Source organism: Atractosteus spatula, chromosome 10 (genome assembly GCF_055471065.1).
Source record: "Atractosteus spatula isolate fAtrSpa1 chromosome 10, fAtrSpa1.hap1, whole genome shotgun sequence".
NCBI lineage: Eukaryota > Metazoa > Chordata > Actinopteri > Semionotiformes > Lepisosteidae > Atractosteus > Atractosteus spatula.
The window spans coordinates 14411095-14421847 of record NC_142715.1 but is presented as its reverse complement, the minus strand read 5'-3'; positions in this window follow the sequence as shown (position 1 = coordinate 14421847).

Genomic DNA, 10753 nt, shown 5'->3' with positions numbered 1-10753 from the left:
TCTGTCTGTGCGTCGTGTCCAAGAGCTCCTGGGAGGAAGAGAGAGCCCTCCCACTCGGGGGCTTTTCCACGGTCTGGGTGAGGAGGGGCGGGTGTGTCCAGTAGCTTATCGAGCAGAAGCCTGGGGCGGCGGAGAGCTGTGATCGTGCAGACCTTGAGGTGTCACCTCTTTGTCTGCTTTCCGGCCCCCCCTCCGCCCAAGCTCTGCTCCAGAGTAGCCCGGCAACCCCTCACACCTGCACGTGTCACAACCTAAGGTGTGGTCAGGAGACACCCATGGGGTGCTGTTCTGTTCTTGCTAATTGTTTCCTGCCCGTCGCAGGCAGGAGTCCATGCGAGGAAGATGCGCTGGACAGAGCTCAGAGGGCGCAGCTGGGTGGCTTTCCTTCTGAGTGACGTTCCTGCAACACTCTCCCGCTCCTCTTGGTGCGCTCATGCCGCAACACAGGAAGGCTGGAGCAGGTGGCTGTGGGCTCTGTGCACCGCCGAAATAGCTCAGTTGGGAGAGCGTTAGACTGAAGATCTAAAGGTCCCTGGTTCGATCCTGGATTTCGGCATTTTGTTTCATCGCGCCCTTTGTTCCTCTCTCAAGCGCCACCTGCCTAAAGTGACGCTTCCCTTTCTCAGCCCGAAACACAAGCGAGACACCAGCAGCAGTCTCCGCAGGTTTCCGTAGTGTAGCGGCTATCACGTTCGCCTAACACGCGAAAGGTCCCCGGTTCGAGACCGGGCGGAAGCAGCCTCTTTTTGCACGCTCCTGTACTTCACAGAGGTCTTGAGCGACCGGTCATTTGTTCCCAATGTATTTCCGGTGCCTTCATGCACTCTTGTACCAAACGCACGTTCCTTCTGTACGCGGAGCCGATCATTTGCAATTGGGCTGTGCCGACAGACCAGGACGAGCTCTGTCGGCTCAAAAGCAGCGCAGGACCTGCAAGAACAACAGAAAGATTAGCATCCAGTGGGGGCCTCTTAGTGAGCTCAAGATCTCATCAAGAATCGGCTCCAGCAACAGGGCTGGGCGCATTGTTCCATTCTCCGACCACTCTCGGTGTAAACAAGTCCCTCCTGGTCTCTGCTTGAAATGCACTTTCCTGCGTTTGCTTTGGTGTAACTGGCTTCCCCTGCATGGGCGAATGTGAAGAAGATCCTTAGTAAGTCATTGAAGAAAACCGAGAAGAGGTCGGAGTGGCCTCTGTCGTTTATCAACGATCCAGTCAGGCAGTACTCCTCTGTAAAGCGCCGTTCGTTCACATCGATTGGCTTTTTTTTGCCTTCATTCGCGCAAGTAGTAAAAGCAGACGCCCCTATTCTGCCGTGACCCGGATTCGAACCGGGGTTGTTGCGGCCACAACGCAAAGTACTGACCACTATACGATCACGGCGAGTTACCGATGCACACCCAGCAGGGGGGAAAAGGCTGTGCTCTCTTCGTGTGACCTAATTCGGCAAAGTCCTGACGCTGCATTTCAACTGAGCCCCAGTATACATCGACCCTTCGACACTCTGAGTGACAACTCTCTTTCGTGTTTTCTCATATTTATGTAGTTTGTTTGCATGATGCCCGGAACAGCGGGGTTGTGTGCTCCCATATGGTCTAGCGTTTAGGATTCCTGGTTTTCACCCAGGCGGCCCGGGTTTGACTCCCGGTATGGGAACGTGTCAGTTTTGCCTCCTGCTTTCCAAAAGATCAGCACCGTGTACGAAGGAGCCGCATTAAAAGCACTCGAACGTGCAAAACGCGCGAGAAGAGGGGGCGCATGTTTCCAACCGAAGACTTCTCGCGTGTGAGACGAGCTGATCATCGCTGCAGGAGGTGGGAGGGTTACTCTGGTAGACAGGGCTGACCTTTGGCAATAGGATTTATACTCTCCAAGATGATATTTGCACTTTCTGGAGAGGCGATTTTCTCCACTTCAGTGGCCCGATTTCGTCGATTGCGTGGAGAGGGCTGTAGAATGTGGCGCCGCCTTTCCTGCTCCGTCCATGACAGGCGTGCTGGTCTCTGGAGAGAGAGCACGGTCCATCAGCGCACTTTAATAAAGGCACTGGAAGCAGCTGAATCGCATTGGCGAAACTCAGCGCTGGGCCGCCGGGCAGGGTTTGCCACCGTTTCCGTAGTGTAGTGGTTATCACGGTTGCCTCACACGCGAAAGGTCCCCGGTTCGAAACAAAGCGGCTTCTTTTGTCGCCACGCACAAAAGGGGATTGGGGATTCACCTAGCGCTGTGATCGAACAGACCCACTCACCTCTTAGTGTGGCGGGATCTGCACAGTGCATGTCGCAGCGCATCCTGCTTTCACTCCAATGCGCGTCCTGATGTACCCCAGTCTCCCGCGTGACAGGTGGGGATAATCACCACTATACTAACGAGGAAGACATCGCTCTCTCCGACCCCCGGCATCGTGTCCCGACCCACCGTGCTGGAAGCCGACGCGTGCTGTGATTTCTTTACGGAGCAGAAATGACAACCGAGGAGCCGAGAGATCATTTCAGCATTTCGCGTCTGAACGGAAAACACAAACGACCAACTCGGAATGACTTGCCTTTGACGCTTATCAAAGCGTTCTTTGTGCATCGAACAGACCCACTCACCATGTCGCAGGGCTTCCTGCTTTCTCTTCAATGTGCTTCCTGATGTCGAGTCGTGTGCCGTGCGGAGGCTCTGAAAGCGAGAGCAATGAAAAGGTGCACGACGCTGTGAAAGAAAACAGAGAAGTGAAAGGCAGTCCTTTCTCTAAGGAGGTAAAAGAAAAGCGTTCTACTCCCCGTCGGAAAATCGAACCCCGGTCTCCCACGTGACAGGCGGGGATACTTGCCACTATACTAACGAGGAAGACATTGCATTCTCCGATCCCCGGCATCGTGTCCCGACCCAGCGTGCTGGAAGGCGACGCGTGCTGTGATTCCTTTACGGAGCAGAAATGACAACCGAGGAGCCGAGAGTTCATTTCAGCATTTCGGGTCTGAACGGAAAACACAAACGACCAACTCGGAATGACTTGCTTTGGACGCTTTTCAAAGCGTTCTTTGTGCACGACGACTGCGCCGCCTAGCAGATACAAATGGGTTGTACAACTCTGAACTAGCAAATGGAAGAGGGCTAAACACCCTCTCTTTCAGCCCAGGTTCGATCTGTCTCCCAGAATCACCAGGGCGCACGCACACACACACACCCGTGCCGTTGAAGTGCTCTGCTTCATTTCTAAGGGCAACTCAACATTCACTCCTACCCCGAGAACAGAAAAGACAGCGTCCGCAGCAACAACAGCTCAGGTCTCTGCACAGGAGCTAAGCTGCCCTCATCTCCTCTGCTCTGCGGCTCCTGCGGAGTGGAGTCCTGCCTGGAGCCGTGTTTGCAGGCGGCGGCTACCCGCGCTCTGTCTGTGCGTCGTGTCCAAGAGCTCCTGGGAGGAAGAGAGAGCCCTCCCACTCGGGGGCTTTTCCACGGTCTGTGTGAGGAGGGGCGGGTGTGTCCAGTAGCTTATCGAGCGGAAGCCTGGGGCGGCGGAGAGCTGTGATCGTGCAGACCTTGAGGTGTCACCTCTTTGTCTGCTTTCCCGCCCCCCCTCCGCCCAAGCTCTGCTCCAGAGTAGCCCGGCAACCCCTCACACCTGCACGTGTCACAACCTAAGGTGTGGTCATGAGACACCCATGGGGTGCTGTTCTGTTCTTGCTAATTGTTTCCTGCCCGTCGCAGGCAGGAGTCCATGTGAGGAAGATGCGCTGGACAGAGCTCAGAGGGCGCAGCTGGGTGGCTTTCCTTCTGAGTGACGTTCCTGCAACACTCTCCTGCTCCTCTTGGTGCGCTCATGTTCATCGCGCCCTTTGTTCCTCTCTCCAGCGCCCCCTGCCTAAAGTGACGCTTCCCTTTCTCAGCCCGAAACGCAAGCGAGACACCAGCAGCAGTCTCCGCAGGTTTCCGTAGTGTAGCGGCTATCACGTTCGCCTAACACGCGAAACGTCCCCGGTTCGAGATCGGGCGGAAACAGCCTCTTTTTGCACGCTCCTGTACTTCACAGAGGTCTTGAGCGACCGGTCATTTGTTCCCAATGTATTTCCGGTGCCTTCATGCACTCTTGTACCAAACGCACGTTCCTTCTGTACGCGGAGCCGATCATTTGCAATTGGGCTGTGCCGACAGTCCAGGACGAGCTCTGTCGGCTCAAAAGCAGCGCAGGACCTGCAAGAACAACAGAAAGGTTAGCATCCAGTGGGGGCCTCTTAGTGAGCCCAAGATCTCATCAAGAATCGGCTCCAGCAACAGGGCTGGGCGCATTGTTCCATTCTCCGACCACTCTCGGTGTAAACAAGTCCCTCATGGTCTCTGCTTGAAATGCACTTTCCTGCGTTTGCTTTGGTGTAACTGGCTTCCCCTGCATGGGCGAATGTGAAGAAGATCCTTAGTATGTCATTGAAGAAAACCGAAAAGAGGTCGGAGTGGCCTCTGTCGTTTATCAACGATCCAGTCAGGCAGTACTCCTCTGTAAAGCGCCGTTCGTTCACATCGATTGGCTTTTTTTTGCCTTCATTCGCGCAAGTAGTAAAAGCAGACGCCCCTATTCTGCCGTGACCCGGATTCAAACCGGGGTTGTTGCGGCCACAACGTAAAGTACTGACCACTATACGATCACGGCGAGTTAACGATGCACACCCAGCAGGGCGGAAAAGGCTGTGCTCTCTTCGTGTGACCTAATTCGGCAAAGTCCTGACGTTGCATTTCAACTGAGCCCCAGTATACATCGACCCTTCGACACTCTGAGTGACAACTCTCTTGCGTGTTTTCTCATATTTATGTAGTTTGCTTGCATGATGCCCGGAACAGCGGGGTTGTGTGCTCCCATATGGTCTAGCGTTTAGGATTCCTGGTTTTCACCCAGGCGGCCCGGGTTTGACTCCCGGTATGGGAACGTGTCAGTTTTGCCTTCTGCTTTCCAAAAGATCAGCACCGTGTACGAAGGAGCCGCATTAAAAGCACTCGAACGTGCAAAACGCGCGAGAAGAGGGGGCGCATGTTTCCAACCGAAGACTTCTCGCGTGTGAGACGAGCTGATCATCGCTGCAGGAGGTGGGAGGGTTACTCTGGTAGACAGGGCTGACCTTTGGCAATAGGATTTATACTCTCCAAGATGATATTTGCACTTTCTGGAGAGGCGATTTTCTCCACTTCAGTGGCCCGATTTCGTCGATTGCGTGGAGAGGGCTGTAGAATGTGGCGCCGCCTTTCCTGCTCCGTCCATGACAGGCGTGCTGGTCTCTGGAGAGAGAGCACGGTCCATCAGCGCACTTTAATAAAGGCACTGGAAGCAGCTGAATCGCATTGGCGAAACTCAGCGCTGGGCCGCCGGGCAGGGTTTGCCACCGTTTCCGTAGTGTAGTGATTATCACGGTTGCCTCACACGCGAAAGGTCCCCGGTTCGAAACAAAGCGGCTTCTTTTGTCGCCACGCACAAAAGGGGATTGGGGATTCACCTAGCGCTGTGATCGAACAGACCCACTCACCTCTTAGTGTGGCGGGATCTGCACAGTGCATGTCGCAGCGCATCCTGCTTTCACTCCAATGCGCGTCCTGATGTACCCCAGTCTCCCGCGTGACAGGTGGGGATAATCACCACTATACTAACGAGGAAGACATCGCTCTCTCCGACCCCCGGCATCGTGTCCCGACCCACCGTGCTGGAAGCCGACGCGTGCTGTGATTTCTTTACGGAGCAGAAATGACAACCGAGGAGCCGAGAGATCATTTCAGCATTTCGCGTCTGAACGGAAAACACAAACGACCAACTCGGAATGACTTGCCTTTGACGCTTATCAAAGCGTTCTTTGTGCATCGAACAGACCCACTCACCATGTCGCAGGGCTTCCTGCTTTCACTTCAATGTGCTTCTTGATGTCGAGTCGTGTGCCGTGCGGAGGCTCTGAAAGCGAGAGCAATGAAAAGGTGCACGACGCTGTGAAAGAAAACAGAGAAGTGAAAGGCAGTCCTTTCTCTAAGGAGGTAAAAGAAAAGCGTTCTACTCCCCGTCGGAAAATCGAACCCCGGTCTCCCACGTGACAGGCGGGGATACCTGTCACTATACTAACGAGGAAGACATTGCATTCTCCGATCCCCGGCATCGTGTCCCGACCCAGCGTGCTGGAAGGCGACGCGTGCTGTGATTCCTTTACGGAGCAGAAATGACAACCGAGGAGCCGAGAGTTCATTTCAGCATTTCGCGTCTGAACGGAAAACACAAACGACCAACTCGGAATGACTTGCTTTGGACGCTTTTCAAAGCGTTCTTTGTGCACGACGACTGCGCCGCCTAGCAGATACAAATGGGTTGTACAACTCTGAACTAGCAAATGGAAGAGGGCTAAACACCCTCTCTTTCAGCCCAGGTTCGATCTGTCTCCCAGAATCACCAGGGCGCACGCACACACACACACCCGTGCCGTTGAAGTGCTCTGCTTCATTTCTAAGGGCAACTCAACATTCACTCCTACCCCGAGAACAGAAAAGACAGCGTCCGCAGCAACAACAGCTCAGGTCTCTGCACAGGAGCTAAGCTGCCCTCATCTCCTCTGCTCTGCGGCTCCTGCGGAGTGGAGTCCTGCCTGGAGCCGTGTTTGCAGGCGGCGGCTCCACGCGCTCTGTCTGTGCGTCGTGTCCAAGAGCTCCTGGGAGGAAGAGAGAGCCCTCCCACTCGGGGGCTTTTCCACGGTCTGGGTGAGGAGGGGCGGGTGTGTCCAGTAGCTTATCGAGCAGAAGCCTGGGGCGGCGGAGAGCTGTGATCGTGCAGACCTTGAGGTGTCACCTCTTTGTCTGCTTTCCGGCCCCCCCTCCGCCCAAGCTCTGCTCCAGAGTAGCCCGGCAACCCCTCACACCTGCACGTGTCACAACCTAAGGTGTGGTCAGGAGACACCCATGGGGTGCTGTTCTGTTCTTGCTAATTGTTTCCTGCCCGTCGCAGGCAGGAGTCCATGCGAGGAAGATGCGCTGGACAGAGCTCAGAGGGCGCAGCTGGGTGGCTTTCCTTCTGAGTGACGTTCCTGCAACACTCTCCCGCTCCTCTTGGTGCGCTCATGCCGCAACACAGGAAGGCTGGAGCAGGTGGCTGTGGGCTCTGTGCACCGCCGAAATAGCTCAGTTGGGAGAGCGTTAGACTGAAGATCTAAAGGTCCCTGGTTCGATCCTGGATTTCGGCATTTTGTTTCATCGCGCCCTTTGTTCCTCTCTCAAGCGCCACCTGCCTAAAGTGACGCTTCCCTTTCTCAGCCCGAAACACAAGCGAGACACCAGCAGCAGTCTCCGCAGGTTTCCGTAGTGTAGCGGCTATCACGTTCGCCTAACACGCGAAAGGTCCCCGGTTCGAGACCGGGCGGAAGCAGCCTCTTTTTGCACGCTCCTGTACTTCACAGAGGTCTTGAGCGACCGGTCATTTGTTCCCAATGTATTTCCGGTGCCTTCATGCACTCTTGTACCAAACGCACGTTCCTTCTGTACGCGGAGCCGATCATTTGCAATTGGGCTGTGCCGACAGACCAGGACGAGCTCTGTCGGCTCAAAAGCAGCGCAGGACCTGCAAGAACAACAGAAAGATTAGCATCCAGTGGGGGCCTCTTAGTGAGCTCAAGATCTCATCAAGAATCGGCTCCAGCAACAGGGCTGGGCGCATTGTTCCATTCTCCGACCACTCTCGGTGTAAACAAGTCCCTCCTGGTCTCTGCTTGAAATGCACTTTCCTGCGTTTGCTTTGGTGTAACTGGCTTCCCCTGCATGGGCGAATGTGAAGAAGATCCTTAGTAAGTCATTGAAGAAAACCGAGAAGAGGTCGGAGTGGCCTCTGTCGTTTATCAACGATCCAGTCAGGCAGTACTCCTCTGTAAAGCGCCGTTCGTTCACATCGATTGGCTTTTTTTTGCCTTCATTCGCGCAAGTAGTAAAAGCAGACGCCCCTATTCTGCCGTGACCCGGATTCGAACCGGGGTTGTTGCGGCCACAACGCAAAGTACTGACCACTATACGATCACGGCGAGTTACCGATGCACACCCAGCAGGGGGGAAAAGGCTGTGCTCTCTTCGTGTGACCTAATTCGGCAAAGTCCTGACGCTGCATTTCAACTGAGCCCCAGTATACATCGACCCTTCGACACTCTGAGTGACAACTCTCTTTCGTGTTTTCTCATATTTATGTAGTTTGTTTGCATGATGCCCGGAACAGCGGGGTTGTGTGCTCCCATATGGTCTAGCGTTTAGGATTCCTGGTTTTCACCCAGGCGGCCCGGGTTTGACTCCCGGTATGGGAACGTGTCAGTTTTGCCTCCTGCTTTCCAAAAGATCAGCACCGTGTACGAAGGAGCCGCATTAAAAGCACTCGAACGTGCAAAACGCGCGAGAAGAGGGGGCGCATGTTTCCAACCGAAGACTTCTCGCGTGTGAGACGAGCTGATCATCGCTGCAGGAGGTGGGAGGGTTACTCTGGTAGACAGGGCTGACCTTTGGCAATAGGATTTATACTCTCCAAGATGATATTTGCACTTTCTGGAGAGGCGATTTTCTCCACTTCAGTGGCCCGATTTCGTCGATTGCGTGGAGAGGGCTGTAGAATGTGGCGCCGCCTTTCCTGCTCCGTCCATGACAGGCGTGCTGGTCTCTGGAGAGAGAGCACGGTCCATCAGCGCACTTTAATAAAGGCACTGGAAGCAGCTGAATCGCATTGGCGAAACTCAGCGCTGGGCCGCCGGGCAGGGTTTGCCACCGTTTCCGTAGTGTAGTGGTTATCACGGTTGCCTCACACGCGAAAGGTCCCCGGTTCGAAACAAAGCGGCTTCTTTTGTCGCCACGCACAAAAGGGGATTGGGGATTCACCTAGCGCTGTGATCGAACAGACCCACTCACCTCTTAGTGTGGCGGGATCTGCACAGTGCATGTCGCAGCGCATCCTGCTTTCACTCCAATGCGCGTCCTGATGTACCCCAGTCTCCCGCGTGACAGGTGGGGATAATCACCACTATACTAACGAGGAAGACATCGCTCTCTCCGACCCCCGGCATCGTGTCCCGACCCACCGTGCTGGAAGCCGACGCGTGCTGTGATTTCTTTACGGAGCAGAAATGACAACCGAGGAGCCGAGAGATCATTTCAGCATTTCGCGTCTGAACGGAAAACACAAACGACCAACTCGGAATGACTTGCCTTTGACGCTTATCAAAGCGTTCTTTGTGCATCGAACAGACCCACTCACCATGTCGCAGGGCTTCCTGCTTTCTCTTCAATGTGCTTCCTGATGTCGAGTCGTGTGCCGTGCGGAGGCTCTGAAAGCGAGAGCAATGAAAAGGTGCACGACGCTGTGAAAGAAAACAGAGAAGTGAAAGGCAGTCCTTTCTCTAAGGAGGTAAAAGAAAAGCGTTCTACTCCCCGTCGGAAAATCGAACCCCGGTCTCCCACGTGACAGGCGGGGATACTTGCCACTATACTAACGAGGAAGACATTGCATTCTCCGATCCCCGGCATCGTGTCCCGACCCAGCGTGCTGGAAGGCGACGCGTGCTGTGATTCCTTTACGGAGCAGAAATGACAACCGAGGAGCCGAGAGTTCATTTCAGCATTTCGGGTCTGAACGGAAAACACAAACGACCAACTCGGAATGACTTGCTTTGGACGCTTTTCAAAGCGTTCTTTGTGCACGACGACTGCGCCGCCTAGCAGATACAAATGGGTTGTACAACTCTGAACTAGCAAATGGAAGAGGGCTAAACACCCTCTCTTTCAGCCCAGGTTCGATCTGTCTCCCAGAATCACCAGGGCGCACGCACACACACACACCCGTGCCGTTGAAGTGCTCTGCTTCATTTCTAAGGGCAACTCAACATTCACTCCTACCCCGAGAACAGAAAAGACAGCGTCCGCAGCAACAACAGCTCAGGTCTCTGCACAGGAGCTAAGCTGCCCTCATCTCCTCTGCTCTGCGGCTCCTGCGGAGTGGAGTCCTGCCTGGAGCCGTGTTTGCAGGCGGCGGCTACCCGCGCTCTGTCTGTGCGTCGTGTCCAAGAGCTCCTGGGAGGAAGAGAGAGCCCTCCCACTCGGGGGCTTTTCCACGGTCTGTGTGAGGAGGGGCGGGTGTGTCCAGTAGCTTATCGAGCGGAAGCCTGGGGCGGCGGAGAGCTGTGATCGTGCAGACCTTGAGGTGTCACCTCTTTGTCTGCTTTCCCGCCCCCCCTCCGCCCAAGCTCTGCTCCAGAGTAGCCCGGCAACCCCTCACACCTGCACGTGTCACAACCTAAGGTGTGGTCATGAGACACCCATGGGGTGCTGTTCTGTTCTTGCTAATTGTTTCCTGCCCGTCGCAGGCAGGAGTCCATGTGAGGAAGATGCGCTGGACAGAGCTCAGAGGGCGCAGCTGGGTGGCTTTCCTTCTGAGTGACGTTCCTGCAACACTCTCCTGCTCCTCTTGGTGCGCTCATGTTCATCGCGCCCTTTGTTCCTCTCTCCAGCGCCCCCTGCCTAAAGTGACGCTTCCCTTTCTCAGCCCGAAACGCAAGCGAGACACCAGCAGCAGTCTCCGCAGGTTTCCGTAGTGTAGCGGCTATCACGTTCGCCTAACACGCGAAACGTCCCCGGTTCGAGATCGGGCGGAAACAGCCTCTTTTTGCACGCTCCTGTACTTCACAGAGGTCTTGAGCGACCGGTCATTTGTTCCCAATGTATTTCCGGTGCCTTCATGCACTCTTGTACCAAACGCACGTTCCTTCTGTACGCGGAGCCGATCAT